Source organism: Mastigoproctus giganteus, chromosome 6 (genome assembly GCF_048544385.1).
Source record: "Mastigoproctus giganteus isolate SK-2022 chromosome 6, ASM4854438v1, whole genome shotgun sequence".
In the NCBI taxonomy this organism is placed as follows: Eukaryota; Metazoa; Arthropoda; class Arachnida; order Uropygi; family Thelyphonidae; genus Mastigoproctus; species Mastigoproctus giganteus.
Window position 1 is genome coordinate 222,299,846 of NC_143580.1, and position 22,117 is coordinate 222,321,962.

At 36.9% G+C, this 22,117-nt stretch overlaps 1 protein-coding gene across 1 annotated transcript in view; it reads right to left on the reverse strand.

Moving 5' to 3' along the window:
- mbt (serine/threonine-protein kinase PAK mbt) overlaps positions 1-20,850 on the reverse strand; it is a 125,555-nt gene extending 104,705 nt beyond the window's left edge. Inside the window, exon 1 of the mRNA XM_090375716.1 lies at positions 20,739-20,850. The gene's annotated coding sequence lies outside the window, so the exon portion shown is untranslated. The remainder of the gene's footprint in view (positions 1-20,738) is intronic.
- Between the last annotated feature and the right edge of the window lie 1,267 nt (positions 20,851-22,117).

A 22,117-nucleotide genomic window follows, 5' to 3' on the forward strand; every position in this document is an offset into this window, starting at 1 on the left:
AATAAAAAATTCCGAGTCTCTCTCAGATATCACATTAGATATCCGAGAGAGAAGTACGTAGAAAGGAATCATCAAGAAAGAGAAGAATGATGATGATATCCAGCTCAGGACCCTAGGTGTGCCAAGCCCATATTCACCATATGTGAGCCAATCGGGCCGTCTTTATTTCGAATAACAGCAAGTGTGCAGCGCGGCATAGATTCTATAAGGTGTTTTGGACTAACTGTAATCATTCATCCAGCAAAATATCGCGTAACTGCGAAAAAGTTGAAGAGGACTTCGTGGCCGAATATCTCTCTCTCCAGCATAAAAAAGTAAAAAATTCATGTTGAGGGAAATGGACCATAATCTGTCACGCTGGTCTAGTGCGTGTTGGTAGCTCGACCGTATTTAGCAGTCAGGGGCTTAAACCCCAGCCTACTCAAAGAGCGTGTGCTATTGCACTCCCGTTCCTGACCACTCGGCTACGGAGGTCTCATGTGGGGCCAGGGAAGATGGTGGAATCCGTATCATGTTCTCCGAACCACTATTGCACGATGCGTTGTTGCACTGTCATCCATTAAATGGTCATTCGACCTTCCACAAGTATCAACGGACCCAGGTCATGCCAACAAAACATTTCCAATGTCATGATATCACCACCAGATGCTTGAGTTGTCTTAATAAGACAAGCAGGGTCCATCACTTCTTGAGGTTCTCGCCACATTGCCTACCATCAGTGTATGGTGATTCGTCTGAGCAAAACAAAGTGTATGGTGATTCGTCTGACAACTTTTTTTCGTTGTTCTACTGTCCAATCAAGATGCTCTCGGCACCAATGCAAGCGGAATTTTCTGCTAACCTCTGAAACCCAGTGGCTTCCGAATAGGCAGGCAACTGCCAATACCCAATTTCTTCAATTCCCTGCATATTATACGGGTTGAAATAGGATATTCTGGAATTCAGATGCTATTATCTGCACATTAGATATCCTACAGGCCTCCTTAGAGTACGCCGGCTTCGTTCTTGAAGTACTGCTTTTGGCCAGATTTACACCTTTGATATGAAAGATGGAAGAACCGCTTATCGTTAAAACTTTTGAGAAACCAATTATGTTTTTCGTTTCTCGAATCGTGGCTCCTGCTAAATGTGCACCCACGATAAGACCTTTTTCAAATTCTGATAGATCACGCGTTTTCCCATTCTTGCTTCAGGTCATTGTAGTCGAATAGCCTGTGCAGTACTCAACACCCAATGTCATAGTTTTCTTTGCATCTATTTGCCTGTCACTGTCTTAATACAAAGGTTCGTGTTTTTTAGCCAGTGTATGTATTATGTCTGCAAATTGCGTGTTCTGCAGTCGATTTGCTGTTTGTTGGACGAAAAATCCACGTTACCGGGGGAGGAGCACACATGCTACCGTCGTTTCATCTGAGACCGAAAAACTGTCACGATGAGCCTATAAAAATTCGTCGTATCACTGACGGGATTCGAACCCGGACCTTTTTCATTCGGCGTGTAGTGCACGACGATTCTACCAACTGTGATACCCACGAGGACCACATTATGTCAGTTCCCAACGTGTGGGGGGCATTTGGTATTGTGGGAGTCGCGTGTTCTTTGTGTGGACAGGTACCCAGAATCATCTGTCCAGGTGACTGATGCTTCTGGGTAGCCAAGAGGCCAGAACAGAACACATACAAACCTACGTCACACATCTGGCTATTTACCGCCTTTTACAAAAACACGTCCTTTGTATGAAGCGCATTTTTAACGATTCCATTAATTAACGTATGATGCGTATTTTATTTTAGTATTTAAAATAAAATAAAAAAAATTTCTGTTTATACTCCGGCACGACAACCAAGTCAGTAGAGTGTACAATAAATCGTCAATACAAATATTTATCGTATTTAGTGGTCACGCGCTTGAACCCCGGTTCACTCAAGGAACGCGTGCTATGCACTCTCGCACCTGACCACTGGGTTACGTTAGGCCTATTTACTATTTTTAGTAACTGTACTGAAGTATATATTAATTTATTTAAGTATATATGTACCCTTAACTAAATTTTGCTAAATATTTTGAAATTGTTCTGGAGGTAGGGGCGTGAAATTTATGAAATATTTTAAGGGGGAAAGGTGTAAAAGTTTGGGAATCTCTGCATTATGGCAATCATCCAGAAATTGTATTGGAAAGTAATCGAGCATTCTTCATAGTCCAAACTTATTGCCTTACGATTGTCATGATTTGGGAAAAATGAGGCAAGTAGTCAAACAACTGTCAACAGTAAGAGATTTTTATCAGTAGAGTATTAAAAATCTGGTGTACAGATGGGATAAGTGCTTAAACTGTGGTGACTTTTGGGGGGGGGGACATTTATTTTATTTATTTATTTATTTATTTATTTTTATTTATTTATTTTTTTTTTTTTGAGGATTAAAAGCTCAAGGCATAATACGTTATGGGTTGAAATTAACTATATAATATCGGTTTAAATACACACCATAGTTTACCCATAAATATATTTATAGTTCAATTTATAGTTGACCATAGTTTACCCATAAATTGAACTACATAAGTAGTGTAACGGCATCGTTTGATTTTTATCTCATATTGTGGCTGCCTTCACAACGAGATACCAGGTATTGCACTATTTCAAATAAATAACGCTTCTCTAGTAGAGGAGACTACTGTTATTTATTCTCAGTGGGCACCACCACTCAGACGCGGTTCGGAGCGTGTTGGCTCACTCATCGGTGGGCGGGCAGATACCTTGATAATGCAGACATGCCATCACGGTTGCGATGTTAATTCCACAATATGAGAGATGCCAAATGGTGAAGATAATGATAATATTTTGAGGATTAAATGCTCAAGGCATAATACGCTACGGGTTGAAATTAACTGTAAAGTGTGTTAGTTGTCCGACGGCACCAGAGGCCTCCCCCATCTCCGCGTTGTATTCTTTGTGAGTGACACAGAACTCTGTGGAGGCCAGAGATCCAAAAGTGTGTGGGGAGTGGTCCGCTGTGCAGCGCTATGCTCCGCTGCTCCTCCGACCACCTAGCCGCCGCCCCCCATTAGGACCCCCCGCCAATAGGAGGCAGGCCAGGCACCCAGTAGACCATTCAGGGTTGAAATTAACTATATAATATCGGTGTAAATACACCATAGTTTACCCATAAATTATTCGAAGTAGTGCAATACCTGGTATCTCGTTGTGGAGGCAGCCACAATATGAACCTCAGGGACTCATATCTGGTTAGTATGGGCTTGGCAAACCCAGGGTCCTGAGCTGGATATCATGAGTCTTCTCTTTCTTGGTGCTTCCTTTCTACTCTCTCTCTCTCTCTCTCTCTCTCTCTCTCTCTCTCTCTCTCTCTCTCTCTCTCTCTCTCTCTCTCTCTCTCTCTCTCGGGGTAATTCAAAAATCTTTTTTGTCTGGTGCAGTATAAGCCTCAGGCTTCCTTGCACCATATGGCTAATAATAATAATCGTGTTGGTTTCTTTGTACAGGAAGGCAGCTAAGCGAATGACAGAATGCAGCGGGCATTCCTCTTGCAAAAATGTTGTTGTTGGAGTAGGATTTTAGGGGCATTGGCGACTAAGGCCATATTGCTCCGTGTATATTGTCTGTAAATTGCGTGTTCTGAGGTCGATTTTCTGTTTGCTGGATGAAAAACACGAGCTTCCGGGAGAAAAAACCATGCACCCCTTGCCTGGGACCGACTAATTCAGCTACGTTGTGAAAAATGCCCATAAAAATTCCTCGTGTCATTGACGAGACTCGAACTCGGGTCTTTTTCAATGTGGAACGTTAGTTTTGCCTTCACCTTAGTTTTCAGTTCATCCCACAAGTTCAAAACGGAATTCTGCGCCAATCATCCTAACTTTAGCATATTCATGTCCATGAGCAATCTCGAACAGCACCAGCGGTATGGAATAATGCCATAACCTCACCTCCGAACTTCGTTGTTTTCACATTCACGGACCAATTCGTTCTATCGTGCAAGATGAGACCGCTCATTGCGGTTGGTGATGTCTGGCTTATCCATAGCCGCTCTCCCACAAAAACCGAAACTATACGCTGTGTGTTCGTACAGATCCCAACCCCTGTTGATACCTTAAAGTCCTGGTTGATGTTCTGCAGAAGTGCCTGACAAGATTATCGTACTACCTTCTCAGTACATGGAGTGAACTCCTTGGTCTTTACATTTCTGGAACAACCCAGTGACAAAGTATTATCCACAATATATTGGGTGGTACAGCATATTAAAAAAATCTCTAGTAAATTTAGGACATAAAGCATTATCATACTAATAGAACATTTAATTAGGGTTGCTTAGGTCTTCGCGGTGCCTACGAAGGTCCAATAAGAGACAAAACCGATCTGGGTAATGGCTCGATCTGGGCGATCATGCGCCTTAAATGATAAGGCTATACTTCTCCATTGGAACAGTGCGCTTTATTAATAGTAATAGTGATATAGTGTTGGTGGGGGAGGGGTGCGCGTCCGATGGGTCCCCACAACTGCGCCGTTTTCTCTTGTGTGGTAAAACAGAATTCTGTAAAAGTCAGAAGTGTGTTATATGTTATTATTATTAGCCATATGGTGCAAGGAAGCCAGAGGCTTTTTCTGCACCAGCCAAAAAGAAAGAGTTACCCTGAGAGAGAGAGAGAGAGAGAGAGTCAAAAATAGAAGGGAATCACCAAGAAACAGAAGAATGATGATATCCAGCTCAGGACCCTTGGTGTGCTAAGCCCATACTCACTAGATGTGAGCCCCTGGTGTTGTTTTATGGAAGTGTAGTGGTGTTGGGTAATACGATACCGAAGCAACTCGCGGAGAAAGGCCTCCACAATACGGGTCGAATAACGGTCAGGTATTATTGAGAATGTACAATTCATCGCCACTCCCATCAGGGCTCAGAGTTTTGCATTCGCATTTTTACCCAATTTCTCTCTCTCAAGGCCTACACAAATTCATGTTGCTCAATTCCTTCCCTTCTATAAAACTTCACAAATGTTACTCCAAACCAGGAATACCACCAGACGAAAGGAGAAAACCAAAGAATAAAACCTGTCAACTTTGGAAGCGGACAACTGTTATAGGGGTTGGATAAGTGATATGGGAAGTAGTTTTTTTTTTTCTGATTCTGTATAATCCTGCAGCATTTGCTGCTGCTGCTACTAATACCAACACTATCTTTGCCGTTGATTGCAAAGCACGTATTTTTCTGGGAGTAACCTTATGACGATGCTATCAGAAGCTATTCACGTCAGTTATCAAGAATGACCATGGAACGCCATGTCAGATGTCTATTTGATTATAACGTGCTCTAAATCAAAGAACTAAAGTCCCTCACGCACTATATTACTGCCTGAACAAAATAGCTCTCCAGAGAATGACTATAATAACGCACACGTGCGGTGCTGGATGGATGGGTGTGAAGACAGTAATGGGCAATTCTTTAAAAGTAGGTCAGGGCTTCTTACAACGTAACCCTCATTTAGCGAAACTGTTAATTATCTGTAGAAGTACATTGCAATGTAATAAGCATCCCGTGCATGCATCACCTAATAGATAGTCTAAAAATAAACGAATACATCTTATGTAAAATTAAGTTGTGCTAAACTGTCGACTGTAACATATTAATTAACATTACACTTCTCCAATTTTGACAAAATTCAAGTTTGAATTTGCACGAGTTTGCTGCCTAACGATTTTTTAATAAAAAAAAAAAAAAAAAAAAAAAAAAAACGTTAAGTACAACTTTAAGCCACTTTCCACCAGTGTGGACAATGTTCAATTTCAATTCTGTTTCAGGATCGGCCAGATCAAAATAAAATTGCCTGTCAGAGTGCATCATTGGATCCCATCCATAATGTAGTGAACTGAGTTTACATCAGGCTAAGGCTCAAAATGGATAACTTTATAAAACAGAACAATTGCTGCATTTTGGTAGCTTTGGATATAGCACATGTTTTGGAAGAACCTAAAATAAAATAATAAATAAAACTTGTAGGTCTTTACCTAAGCCAATGGACTGTTTTCAGAGGCCTGGAACAAATGTGCCAACTATACCTCAATAAATCCAGCCTTCAATGGAATGCTCATCAGGATAACACAGTGATTATTTTAAATGACAATGCAAGAAATGCAAATAACTTTATATAAGAGTGCTGGAGACACGAGATTTACAAGTGACATTGTTTATTCACTGATGTTACTTTCACAAAAAATGTTGAAAAATAATGACCATCATGATCGTAACATAACTGAGCACAGTGAAGCATATTTGAAAATACTGCCTGCAACATGTTCCACATATTGCTTTTCAACTTTCACAAACTTCCAAATTGCACACTTTTATGGAACTTACAACATTGAAACTGTAGCAAAAATCACGTTGAGTAGTTTCAAAATCCTGTTTTGATGGAATGCTCCATCACAACACACATTCCACTATGCTGAATGCAATATTCATTTACTGCTTTGCACAATGCAACATGTGGATTCATTGTTTTATGATTATTGACAGATGGTGAAAACCATGCACAGAATAAAGGTTATTACTTGCAAATTTCATGCGTCTAGCACTCTTCAGAGTTACTGTATTTTCATTAGTTCTCATTTAAAATAATCACCATGTAAAACAGAAGGTCAACATGTACACTCCTGCCTAAAAGTTGGAATGTGTGTATGAGATAACAGTTTTCATTAATTTTTTTGGGACAATGCAATGACAATGCAAGGTTTAATATAAAAGAACAAATCAAAAAATATTGAAATTATAATATTAATAACTATATTGATTTTTTATCAAAATATCCTCCATGAAAGTTTATCATTGCCTTACACAGATGTGGCATTTTGGCAATTAATTTTGTGTCTTGAGTAGCATTATTCCAAGCAATCTGCAAGGTCAATGATTCCCAATCTTTTATCACACATGGCACATTTAAGTTAAAAGATGAATATTAATGGCACCCCAAAATAGTGATTGCCATTGAACTCAATGGAATTTTTCCTAATCTGGTTGCATACTTGAAAAGGGCTGCAGCACACCAATGTGTCAAGGCACACCGGTTGAGAACCATATATCCCATAAAAGCTTTATTGGGATAAAACTTTTATCCATTTGCAATCCCCACCCCAACATTGTTTGTTGTGCTTTGAATCATTGCCTTGTAATATAAAATTTGTTCCATAAAGTCAAGAGAATATGTTTTTATAGTCTTTCTTAAAATTCGTTCAATTCTGATGTGATCCACTCCAGAAAAACAAGCAACCACAGATCATGATGGAACCACCACTGTGCATGACTGTAGGCACTAACCATGGCACCATTTTTTCTTAATTTGATTGTCTTGCATAAACTTTATGCTTGTATCCAATTCGACTATGCGTGTTCAATTTTAAAATAAATTTTCTGTTTATACTCCGGGATGACAACACTGTTACAGGAGTTTACAAGATAGAGAAAAAGCACCGTATTTAGCAGTCACGGGCTTGAACCCCAGTCATTCATGGCACATGTACTTATTATGCACCCTCGTGCTGGACCACTTGGCTATGATAACATAAGTTCCAGCTCTTACTCTTCAATTCATATTAATGCAAAACACTCTGAAATCATCTAAAAATCTATAATATTGAAATAATGATCCTACTTTCTAGAATATTCTAGAATCTACATTTTACCACATTCAAGATGTACTACACCTTTCTGGAATATTCTAGAAATTTCTTAAATATTATTAATGGCACCCCAAAATAGTGATTGCCATTGAATTCAATGGAATTTGAGTTCAATGGCAATTTGTTTCTTGATTTTCATACATAATAGAAAATATTTTAATAAAAATTGGTAAACAAGTTAGTCCTATTTTAATAAAACTTTGAAAATTAAGAGAAATGAAATGCGATTCCAAACTTTTAGGTGGGAATTTTACGTCTCATTACTGACACATTATGGGCAAACATACATTCCAAGCCCTGCATTAGATTGTAAACATAGGTGATAAATAGGATGGTGCATGCATGCATGTGATTTTCAGTTACTATTATCTTGACACAAGGTGGAAGTGAAAAATATCAGCCTCCATCCCCACCACACAGAACTGTGTGGTGCAAATGTAGTCTGCATCACCAACGAGTTATGGGAAAAGAGACTGGTATTCAACATGACCACATAAGTCTGCTTCCTTTCAATATCTTATCAATATGTTTATCTTTGGTGACACTCCAATTTCTAGGCAAGTTGATATACCTCTTTTGGTGATTACCCTGACTTTAATCTCTCTTGGCACAAGCACATTACAAACATTGCTTCCTCTGCATCTAAAAAACTTGGTTTTCTCTTTCGCTCTTGGCGTTACTTTTCTTCCAAACAGCTGTTCACTCTGTACAAATCGCAAATTCGCCATACACTGGAATATTGTTCCCACATCTGGGGCAGTGCCCCCAAAACCTCTCTCAGGCTTCTAGATTCCATTCAGAAGAGGGCAATTAGGTTAATTAATGACTCGTCTCTAACAGAATCTCCCCACTCGCTGTCTCATAGACATACTGTTTCTGCTGCATGCCTTTTCTACGGATACTTCCATGGGCACTGTTCTTCTAAATTGGCTTCTATAATTCCTGCTCTCTCTTTCAAAACAGTCCGAACATGTGCCGCCAACATCCATTTACTGTCCCAACTTCAAACTCACAGAACCAACTTTTCATCTTCCTTGTTTATTCATTCAACTGCCATTTTCTGGAACTTCCTTTCTTCATGTCTTTCCTGAAAATTATAGTCTACAGAAGTTCAAGTCTAATACCAACAAATATCTTCTTTCGTCTTCTCAACCTCAAACCCAAGCACTGTACTAAGTACTACAGGTTCTAATACCTCTCGTGTTTAGGGTTTTCATAAAAAAATAAAAAATAAATAAGCTGAAAACTGGAAACAGAGCTTGAACAGCCAAACAATTTCAAAAAAAGAAAAAATATATAACAAAATACTGATATAATTTTTCAATCACAATCCATACAGAAATAACATCTAATATATCACATTTATTTGCAAATGCTGGGGAACTTGTCCTTTTGCTCTATACACAAGTTAAATACCAACTTCTGAAATCTGCCAACTTGGGACCTCAGCCTTTCTGAATTTTGGACTTTGCCTTCTGGTGGCTATATTATAGCCACAAAAAAATGACCTGCATTTCTATACTATAATTTATAGTACATATTATGGTACTGTATTTTATATCAAGTGGAAAGCAATATATACAGTACACTTTAATTCCTTTCATTGTGTCACTGTCTGCAAAGCATTTGAGCATATTTTCTTGGCTCCTCTTCATATCACAGTTCATGGAACTAAACCTTTTGTACAATTAGTTCACTGAAGGTGCACTGTTGAACCCCCCTTCCCTTTATAACTGATAATGACCTGTGTTTGCATTTTGGACTACTACAATCCTCTGGCCATTTGTTTTTCTTTTAGATGGCATATTTGCAAGTAAATATAGTCTAAATAATGTTAAAATGCATATAAATGTCAGAGATGCCAAATGTAAAGCAAAGTAGATTCCACTAACCAGTAGTGAGCCCAGCATTGCAGCTTAGTTGTCAAGGTATGTTGCAGTCTGCCACTCATTTGGAGAGGCCCGAGTTCTATTCTCATTGATGATTATCAGAATTTCTGAAGTCCTCTTCAATCAAGGCTATAGTTAGCCAATATCAGGTAGAGGGAATAAGGATTCCTTTTTTAGGCCGCACAACATTTGAATAAGCCCATGAATGCACTTCAACAAACAAGATATCCTATACAGGATTTAAGTGACAAGTTTTGATACTCTTAAAATAATTTAACCAACAGTGAGTATTAACTGGAGAAAAGTTCTGACACTTCATTTGAGTGAGTAAGCAACCTAAGAAGTAAATTTTCTAATTTTTTTGGCAAATTTTTGGAAATGATAGTCTAACCTCTAACTATACCAGCTGACATAATGTCTGCATTAGCATTAGTAGTGGCAAGTGATGTATAATGAAGCTTATACAGCATCAGCCAAAAAAAAAAAAAAAAAAAAATCCTCCAGTTTCACCTATTCATCCCCTCCAATAGTTTATCCAGCTTTTCTTTGAATTTATTCAGGCTATCAATTTCCACAACAACAGATGGACGTTTGTAGCAACAGTCAACCACCCACTGACTAAACACAAACTTCCTAACATCTGTTCTGCACCCATCCTCAGTTTGAATTTGTGCCTCCTCATGTGTGTAGTCTGAGCAAGAGGAAGGACATCATCAGCATTGAGCTTGCTCAACCCATTCAAAGCCTTTAAACTTCATCAGATCACCTCGCAGGTGCTAGTCCCCAGATGCTGCAATTTGCAGAACTGAAGCCTTTCTTGGTAAAAGCACCAATTCGTTCCCCTCATTGCCCTTCTCTGTACTCATTCCAGTAGCTCCACATCCTTCCTAAAATGAGACCTCCAGACCTGTATGCAGTACTCAAGATGTGTCCTGACCATTGCCTCATTGCCACAATGAGATAATCACCTCCTTATCCCTGCTAGCAAAATTCCAGTATATCACTGACAGAACTCCATTGAAATGTCCTGGCAACCTGTCTGCACTGAAAAAAATTGAAAAAACTGAAAAAAATCAGTTTTTGGGAGGAAAAATTGCTGAACTAATTTTGAAGCAAGACTAATTTTGTCACAGTATTAAAAAAGTCCATGAAACTCTTTCCCATCTTGTTGGATTTTGGCTCATACCTTTTCCACAGTTACAATCATATAACTATGGAAAAGGTATGAGTCAAATACCTTTTCCACAGCAATACAATTGTTCTTCCAATATGATGGCCACCAAGATCAGTTTATCCTAGTGCTTAGAGTCAGCACAATTATTTTGAAGTGCACTTCAATATTCTCTGTACTTGCAAAATGAGAACCACTTCTAAATAGATTAAAAGTTCCTTAAATAAGACATTGTCAGTGTCTTTAAAGTTAGTTTTTCATTTTGTTCCAAGGAAACTAAGGATATGAGTAATCAGTATGTTGTGTGTATGCCATTAGCATTAGCATATGATGCAAGAAAGCAAGCTTATGCAGCATCAGCCAAAAAAAAAAAAAAAAAACACCACTCCCATTTCACCCCTCCATTCATTCGAAATACCTGTCCAGCTGAGCCCTAAATTTATTTAGGCTATCAACTTTCACAACAAGGGATGGAAGTCTGTTCCACCAACCAACTACCCGCTGGCTAAAGGCAAATTTCTGCACATCTATCCTACATCTGTCTTTCCTCAATTTGAATTTATGCCCTCTCAGGTGATTATTCTGAGCAAGAGGAAGAATCCCATCAGCATTGAGCATGCTCAAACCATTCAAGGCTTTATACACCTCTATCAAGATCACCTCGCTGGTGCCTAGTCTCCAGACACTGTAATTTGCAAAACTTAAGCCTTTCTTCATAAGAGCAACCCTTTGTTCCATTCACTAATCTTCTCTGTTGCCCTTCTCTGTACTCATTCCAGCAGCTCTACATCCTTCTTGAAATGGTTGGCATACACACAATTTGCCTATTTTACTAGATAAAAAAAAATTTAAGTTTCTAAGGAGTGGAGGGAACTATCTTTGTTTGAGATTAACCAACTCAGACATAGTGAAAAAAAGCCAATAAAAAGTTCTTCCTATCTTTAAAAGAACCAAATCTAGGCCTTTTCCACAGTGTGAATGGCAGCAATCATAACCACTGTATTAGCCACAAGGGTTCGATGCTTATATGCAAAATGTAGTAATTACCAGACAATTAGCGTCATCCATAATCAAGCATTGTTTAAAGTGGTTACAGTCCCATTTTTTTAGCAGTTTTCTGTATTTCTGGAGTTAATGTGTCCTTTTTTTTTTAATTTTTTTAATGCTTGTGGTAAACAATCATTTCCAGCATCCATACCAATAACAAGTGGTACACTTTTTTTTAATGCATTTAAATATTATTTTACTTTACAAGATCCAGCTATTATCAAAATATTTATTGAAAATAAACAAGAGGTATAGCTTTATTATGAGCATTCTCAAGCTGTTGTATTCTATTCGGCAGTTTTTCAAATGGAGGAAACAAAAATGTCACAGGGAAAAAAAAAAAAAAAGAAAAAAAAGTTGTCACTTAGGTCTTTTTGTAAAACTTCTTTAGATTATTTAAAAATTACTTGTATTAAAATTTTGAGGGATAGAATATGACTTAACTTTGCTATAACAAGTCCTATAAGAATGTTGAAAAATCTTGAATGAAATACAATTAAGACACCTACATTTGATGTTTGCAACACCAAACCTTGGTTCCCTAATAATGATCAAGAATTACTTGATGAAATTACATGTAAAGGACACAATAACACAAAAAATAAAATAAAATAAAATTGTAAATTTCAAGTATTGCTACCACGACCAAAAATATATTATTACCAATAGTTTTTTGATTCTTCAAATCTTTTTTTTTTTTTTAATAATAACAATATCATTAAACCTAGTATATATATATAGCAATATTAAAGGAACCTCCCTACAGTATTGCTGCATTGTAGGAGAGAGAAATTATAAGGTGTCCTTGTTCGGTCTCTTCCAGAAAATGTGGTCAACTTAGTCACTAAACATAACATGAAAGCAGAATTAGGGCACAGGTACCCTATAGTTAGTTAATCTACTAATGAATAATATGTAGGTTAGTGCAAAAGCATCATTTTAACGTAGCCATCTACTAAAGTGGTTAAATTAATTAATTAAATTGGCATCATTCTGGTTATATCTCATATTGTGAATGCTTTCACAATATGAGAATTTATTGTCTACTAACAAAGTGAAATAATATTCTGGTAGAAGTTATCCACTGCAGACTTCAAAGGGAGAGGTGTCCAAGGACTTCTAATCCTCAGTAGTTTAAATAAAATAACATTTGATGCTCTGTATTTATCAATATTCTTGCAGAACTACAAAACATTATTTTATTTTTGTAAAATCCTAATGGGAATTTTTTTATTTTTAGTTAGCAGCTAATTTTGTGTATATATTTTAAAGCCTAAAATATATAGAAATTTATCTCAATGCTCTCTGTAGGATTCTGGGGCGATTCCTACTTCTCCCTTCCCACCTCTTCTTTCTGCTGGCGGATGCCTTCTTTCCTCATCCTCCTTCCTTGACTCCACCACGAGTACTATCTTCCCCACTCTGTCTCTTCCTCTTTTTTTTTTTTTTTTTTTTATTTGGTTTCTGTCCAGAAAACTCAGACAACCCTGGTGGAGACCAGCTAGAGTATAACGGGCAGCCTGGCCTCTCCTCCCAGCGGTGGTGGCAGATAATGTAGGGTCCCACTAGAGGTCCTGTGGCCAAGCAGCCAGAGAGACAACAGAACACTACACTTTTTTCCTGGCTTTTACAGTTCTACATTTCATCACTGAGTACACAGAACAGATGTGGGAAACCATTGGTGGCACCTGACCCTATTACTATGTCCTTTAATTTTCACATTGTCAACCTCGATTACTCAGAGATGCAGTTTATTACAATTAACAATATGCTGGCCAAATGTAAAAACTTTCTGAGGCTCAGTCTATTAGTCTTCCCAATAGTTTGTATTTACACCATTCCTGGTAGACTGATGCTTCTGCGCAATGACAGATTTACATACATGATGCAAAAGATGGGTGCCATCATGACAACAGATAAGAAAACCAATGACAATGTACTGCAAGTTCAATATCAAATACAGGGAAAGCCTCCGATAACCAATGAGTGAAATATGCAAATTGTCACTATAATAGATTCTTAAATGGCAGAAACAATGTAACAACTCTCTTAAATGGTTTTTCAAATAAAACTCCAACTCTGACCATTTTTGATGCTAACTGCCATATGCTATTAGGCTTTTGTTTTTCAAAGTTATGAAAATAGATTTACAGAACAGGGGTAAATGAGCCCATGAAAAATGCTCCATTACTTAAATTGACCTTGTTTCCACATTTGTCAGTCAGTAGCCAACATTTAGGTTGTAATCGCTGATGTCTCTTAAAGAGTGCAATTGGACAAGTATGACAAAATATGCTGACTATTTCTACGGCTTAGTGAGATAGAAGAAACTCAAAGAAACATTTTATATACTTATAACTTTAGCAAAGCATCTCACAGTCCCTTGCAAATGATTATTATTAAAATAGGCTTTCATTTCTGTCTATATTAAATTTAAAGTAGTTGCAAATGAATGATTAACATGAGGAATGACACAGCTGGAATAACAAGTGAAGCAATATATACTGTTGCAGCTGGTAGCATTGACAAGGGATAAAAAATACAGTAGGAGGCATTCACTTCACTGCAGACAGTAATGTAATTGACAATGAAACACAAATATATCCAGTTTTGATTTGGAAAGAAGTCTTTACCATGCATATAAGAAGTCTCTCTCACACACACACACACACACAGGGGGTAACTCGGGATTTTTTTTTGGCTGGTGCAGCATAAGCCTTAGGCTTCCTTGTGCCATATGGCTAATAATAATACTAATACTAACACTACTTATATCAAAAAATATAATAATGCCATATTTTTATGTCATCATAAAACTATTTCACAAAGATAATTTTTCAATATTAGGATTAAATATGTTCTACACAACTACTTTTTTTTTTAGATTAGTATTAAAATGTCACAACAATGTAAAGAAGCCAAGTTTATGTAGCATCTTCCATCAAAAAATCAAATCAAATAAAAATGTCTATTGGGTTGTTGTTGTTATTGTGTCTATTGGGGTTATATTTTATCTAATCACTCTTTAAATCTACATAAGCCCTCTGACTCTACAATTTAGGGTAATTTGTTCCAATAATGGATTACTCTTTGACTAAAAATAAAATTCTCTTAAATCCAGTGTACAGTTATCTTTCCTTAATTTTAATCTAATGTCCCCTTGTTTGTGTTATAACAGAAGTAAAACGAGAAATGCTTCCATCATTAAATAGTCACCAACCCTTTTCAAAGTTTTAAGCATTTCAATCAGATACCCACACAGGTAACTAGTTTCCAAACTTTACAGCTTACAAAACTAATCTCGGTTTGTAACAATATCTCTGCATCTAAAACTAACCTTGTTACCCTCTGCTGCATCCTTTCGAACAAGTGCATATCATTCTAAAATAAGGCTTTCAAACCTGAATATAATATTCAAGATGTGGTCTGGCTGTTTATTTAAACAGTGGGGTAATTGCCACTTTATTTCTACTGATAGAATTCCTATATACCATCAACAGTAACCCAGTGTGCTGCCCTAGCAGTCTTACTACACCAGGAAGAGAACTTCACACTGGACTGCATAACAACACATAGGTACTTTTCATTGTCAACAGCTTTGAGTGTGTTGTCCCCAGCTCATAATGTAATTTGGAATGGCTGTGGCCAAGAGGCAGAATCTTGCATTTAATAACAAGGTTCTGCTAATGGCAATTAAGTTTTTTTTTAACACTAATGCTTAATTTCCATATTTTAGACCAGAAGGTAAAAAAAGATGTTAGTATAATGTGTTACAAAATACTCTGGTTCTAATATCAAATTTTGATATTAAACTTGCAGTAATCATCAATATCATTAATGGAAATTAGGAACAAGGGCCCTATCACAAAACCTTGAGGGATCCCATTCGAAGCACTGCCCATTTATAATTGCACTGAAGAGTGTCAACAGTATTTGTAGTATTTCATTATTTATTTATTCACTCTTAATTTATAATGTTTATATATGGAGGATTGGGGGTGCAACATTTTTATTTTGCTTCAGGTGCATATTAAAGTTATGGCTCTGCCAGCAACTAATGTACCAATCATCACTCCCCCTTCCTTATATTTCTTCTGTATAGGATGAAGGAAAATGTGTTCATAACCTGCAAACTTAATTACTTGTAATTTAAAATGAAAACAATATTTGGAAAAAAATAATCCCTGTTATTTATTCAATGCAGGGAAAAAAAAAAAAAATGAATGAAACCATATTGCACTTGACAACATGCTGCATAGGCTGCAGCAGATTTGACATTATCTGAGTAATGATTTGAATCGTTCAGTGTGATCGATCAGCCAATTTAATTGCAGTTTGGGGACACACTAACTTTGGCTAGCCCAGTAGTTCTTTTATGTCCTATCTCCTTGCTAGCCTAAAATATCAAACCTCTGGGAAATAAATTACTTTATATTATAATGGGCTGTATGCACTACATAATTTTAACTTATTCATAATTGCTTCAATAAAAATAATAAACGTGCTAATGCCTTTTTTTCTTTTTATGTTAAATCCATAAGATAAGGGTGGCTGAATTGATAGTAAATCAGTACCACTGCTGATACAAGTGCTCTTCCCCATCAGTTTTATACATATTTTACAAGTTCCGGGATGGTGTTCATAATTTGAGTATTTGCAATATCAAAAACGAACAATTTTCTGCTCATATAATACATAACTTTCTCATTCCTTCAGATCAGCATAATTCACAGAAGCAAGCTTTATGTGCACAGAACTGGAAGTGTGTTAAGAGCACGTGGTCTTGACAGTTGTTAATCAACTAATGATTATTAATTTCTTAATGGAAAACTCAGAATTTTTATATCTTTCATCAGTGATGGGATAATAGTTTGAAAGCCAAGCCATGCTCTGAGCCTGGCAGGCCACCTGAATCAAATATAAAAGGAACTAACATGTAGGTTAGTGCAAAAGCATGGCTACGTTAAAATGATGCTTTTGCACTAACCTACATGTTAGTCATTCTACCTCGTAGCATGAGACCTTTGCCCTTAAATATTTTATAGTCCATATCACTGCACACCATCAGGCATCTCTCATATTGTGAAGTTATACTTCATAACTGGGTTGTAACTATTGTAACACCAGGGTATCTGCCCACCCACCGAAGAGAAGCCAACAAGCTTTGAAACGGTGCTGTCTGTGTAGTGGTATCCACTGAGAATAAATAACAGTAGTGTTCTCCCCTGGTGAAGTGTTATTTATTCGAGGTAGTACACAATACCATGGCAACCCATTCTGAAGGCATTCACAGTATGAGATATAACCAAAACGATGCCAATTTAATTAATTAATTGAACTACTTTGGTAGATGGCCATGTTAAAATGATGCTTTTGCACTAACCTACATTTTAGTCATTCTACCTTGTAGCATGAGGCAAGTGCCCTTAAATATTTTATAGTCTATATAAAAGGAACAGAGTTTAAATTATACTTTTTTTTTCCAGTGGCACTTAGCATTAGCAAAGGCACATGATGCAAGAAAGCAAGCTTATATAGCATCAGCAAAAAAACCTTCTCATTTCACAAATCAAGTCGCTAAAATGTTTGTCTAGTTCTGCCTTGAATCTATTTATGCTGTCAACTTCTACAATGACAGATGGAAGTTTATTCCAGCAATCAACTGCCCGCTGGCTAAAGGTAAACTTCCACACATCTATCCTACAACTGTCTTTCTTCAATTTGAATTTATGCCCCTCAGGAAATTATTCTGAGCAAAAGGAAGAATCTCATCTGCACTGATCATGCTCAAACCATTCAAGGCTTTATACACCTCAATCAGATCACCTCGCAAGTGCCTAGTCTCCAGACACTGTAATTTGCAAAACTTAAACCTTTTTTCATAAGAGCAACCCTCTGTTCCATTCACTAATCTTGTTGCCCTTCTCTGTACTCATTCCAGCAGCGCTACATGCTTCTTGAAATGAGGCCTCCAGACCTATATACAGTACTCAAGGTGTGGCCTGACCATTGCCTTATACAATGGGATAATCACCTCCTTATCAGTGTTAGAAAGATTCCTGTATATCATTGAAAAGACCATGAGCTACTCTTGCAGACTGTCTGCACTGCTCAGAAAACTTTATATCTGCCTGCACAATTACCCCCAGGTCCTTTTCATTCTCTACCACTGTCAGTGTAGGACCACAGAGTTGATACGTTACTCTGGGGTTACTGCTTCTCATATGCAGTACTTTACATTTGTCAATGTTAAACTTCAGTTGCCACTTCTCAACCCATCTGTTCAACTTTTCTAGATCCTTTATAGCAGCGTACTGTCATTAGTGTCATTAAAAACCCTGCCAACCTTTGTATTGTCTGCAAACTTAGACATTAAGCCTGATATATCATCATCAATATCATTAATAAATACAGAAAACAATAATGGACCCAAAACCGAACCCAGGGGGACTCCACTAATAACATTAGTCCATGAAGAGCAATGTCCGCTGATTACCACTTTTTCTCCCACTCAATCATCCCTTTATCCATAGCAGCAATTTGCCTCCAATTTGTAAAGACTGCTGCACAAACTGGAGCAGTGTGACATTGGAGACAAATTGCTGCTATGGATAAAGGGATGGTTGAGTGGGAAAAGACAAAGTGGTAATCAATGGACATTGCTCTTCATGGACTAATGTTATTAGTGGAGTCCCCCAGGGTTTGGTGTTGGGTCCATTGTTGTTTTCTGTATTTATTAATGATATCGATGATGGTATATTAGGCTTAATGTCCATGTTTGCAGATGATACAAAGGTCAGCAGGATTGTTAATGAATGTATGCCCTCTCAGATGATTATTCTGAGCAAGAGAAAAAATCCCATCAGCATCAAGATCACCTTGCAGGTGCCTAGTCTCCAGACACTGTAATTTGCAAAACTTAAAAGTCTTTCTTTGTAACAACAACACTTTGTTCCATTCACTAATCTTGTTTCCCTTCTCATACAATTACATAACGTGTATTTGTATGAGATTTCTGTGGTTAGCTGTGCTTTTCATCACTCAAAATATATTCCCCACATAACATATAATCACCTTTTCAACTAACATAAACTAGAAACTTGTCATAACATTCTTCAACTTACTATGCACCCCCTATCCTCCTGCTAAAAGTATTGCGTATTATTCACCTTATGCTACTTGTCTTACATGTATGATTGGATGTTACATCTATTTTAAAACTTAAAAAAAATTTTTCCTTTATACATTAAATACCAACTATTCATTTTGATATAAAAACTCCAAACAAGCACCACCCAAGTCTCAGTAACATACACATATTAAAGAAAAAATGGCATCAATGTGAAATGATGATGAGAAACTGAATTGTGAAATTAAGGCTCTGGAAGCATCTAATGTACCAATCATTATGTTTCCTTCTTTACATTGTTTGGTTAATCTATTCATGATTTATTCTCTATAGGATGAAGGAAATGTTCATAACCTGCAGAATTAATTACTTGTAATTTAAACATGAAAACAATATATTGAATGGAATAATCCCTGTTGTTTATCCAATACAGGAAAAAATGAAGAATTGAAATCATATTTCACTTGACAACATACTGCATATGCTTCAACAGAGCTGTATAACTCAGCATTGATCTCACACACCAATAATAACCATTAAATAGCAGTAAAATATCCATAGAAAGTAGGATCCTACTCTGCATATACAAAAAAAAATAATAAAATAAAAAATAATGGGAACTTAGATTAATAAAACGGCCAAAACAAATTCGAATATGCATGTAATAAAGAATACAATGTATGAATAAAAATCCCCTTTGCCTTGGAAATGTGAATTATAATATAATATTAAAAATTATGAAATAAATTTGTTTTTCTATACAGTCGGGGCCACAAGAGATGTAATCTGTCAATCTATTTGCAGATTTTGGCTAACCCAGTAGTTCTTTTGTGTATTCTCTATCTCCTTGCTGGCTCCAATAAATATCAAACCTCTGGAAAATAAATTACTTTAGATTATAATGGACTGTATGCAGTACATAATTTTAACATATTCTTAATTGCTTCAATAAAAATAATAAACATGCTAGTGCCCTTTTCGTTTATTTTTTTTTAATGTTAAATCCATAAGACAAACACGGCTGAATTGATAGTAAATCAGTAGCACTGCTAATGTAAGTGGTCCCCGATCAATTTTCTGCTCAAATCATTCATAACTTTATGGTTCCTGTTTAATATCAGTATAATTCAAGGAAGCTTTATGTACACATTAACTGGGAAGTGTTAAGAGCACGTGGTCTTGACAGTTGTTATAATCAACTAATTATTAATTTCTTAATGGAAAACTCGCAATTTTTATCTTTCTTCAAGCGATAGGATACTGGATTTGAAAGCCAAACCATGCTCTGAGTCTGGCAACCTGCTGAATCGAATATAAAAGGAATCTAGTTTACATTATGCTTTTTTCAGCGGTACTTCATGTATTTGTAAGAGATTTCTATGGTTAGCTGTGCGCATTTCATCACTCAAAATATATTCCCCACTAATATATAATCACCTTTTCAACTAAGATCAACTCGAAACTTGTCAAAACATTCTTCAACTTACTATGCGCCCCCTATCCTCCCGCTAAAAGTATTGCGTATTATTCACTTCACGTTACTTGTCTTACATATACGATCAGATGTTACATCTATTTTAAAACTTACAAAAATTTTCCTTTATACGTTAAATACCAACCATTCATTTCGATATAAAAACTTGGAACAAGCACCACCCAAGACTCAGTAACATATACATATTAAGTGAAAAATAGTATCAATGTGAAACTGTGAATTGTACAAAAGGTATCTTCGGAAACAATAATCATTTTCAGCATCTTTGGATATTTAGTACTAATAATAATACGAACAAAAATATCAATATCACATACACTTACCTCTACGATAAGGAATCTGAAAAGTCCGTGTTCTTTCACATTACCTTAGACGCCATTTTTACCTTACGTCGTTACGTGCTTAACCTTACGGCTCGTATCCGGGTTCTACAGGTGAGGCGGTGCAACGTCCTTCAATGTCTACCAACGGCAGGTAGAACTAACAAGGTGGAGCAAAGATGTGTAACTCGGCGCTGATCTCACACACACACATATCAATAATAACCATTAAAAAAATTGTAAACCATTAAATAGTGGTGAAATGTTGATACGAACTAGAATGCTACTCCGCACATACAAAAACGAATAATGTGCATGGGTATTAATGAAATGCCTAAAACAAATTCGAATATGCATGTAACAAACTGTACAATGTCCAAATAAAAAATCCCTTTTCATCTTGGATGTGGAATTGAAAATTCAGTAAATTCCACATCCAAGATGAAAATTAACGAAATAAATTTCTGTTTTTCCATATAGTCGGGGTCACAAGAGTTGCAAGTTCAGTATAACTGTTTTACTGCCAGAATCCAAACTCAGATTAATAAGTATCTGTGATAACAATGCGCCGCATACTTTTTATGAGCTTCTTTTATTAGAACTGCCGTCTTTTTTTTTAAATTGGATTGCCAGTTTGCTTTTTGACCGCTCACTGAATTTCAGAATTTCATCAATCCCTCAACGGACCGGGTGAAAAAATTTCGAATCGGAAGTCTATAAGATTCTAAAATTACAAAAATAAAAATGAACATCAGTAATGTTCCTCGAATAATAATAATAATAATAATAATAATAATAATAACAGACCGGATATAACTTTTGTGGACAAGATGGAAAACGCTACCTGCCTGATTCACATAGCGGTGCCCAACACTAGCAATGTCCAGAAAACCCATGAGGAAAAAAATAGGAAGTACAGGAACCTGAGACACGAGGTCAAGGAGATGGGGTACATGCAAGAAGTATCAACCATCCCGATCGTCGTGTCAACCACCGGTATGGTACCAAAGACTCTACATAGCAGCCTAGCAACAATAGGTCTCCCAGAGAACACCTACAAGTAACTCCAGAAAGTCGCAATCCTGAACACCTCTAGGACAGTCAGAGATTTCCTCGACCAACAGTAACACCAGACATTACAACCATCCTGTGTGCTTGGTAGCAGTACCCATCACGGAATGGAATCCCCCAATCAGGGAGGAATAATATAAGAGCAAAAATAATAGTAATAATCCAAGACCAGGTAATCAACACCAGAAACTATAGAAATACATCACCAAGGAGCCCGGAGTGCCGATGACAAGTCGACGATGCTACCTAGCCTCAGAAACATTCAAACTCACCGCGGGATGCAAGGTGATCATCGACTAAGTACACTCGTA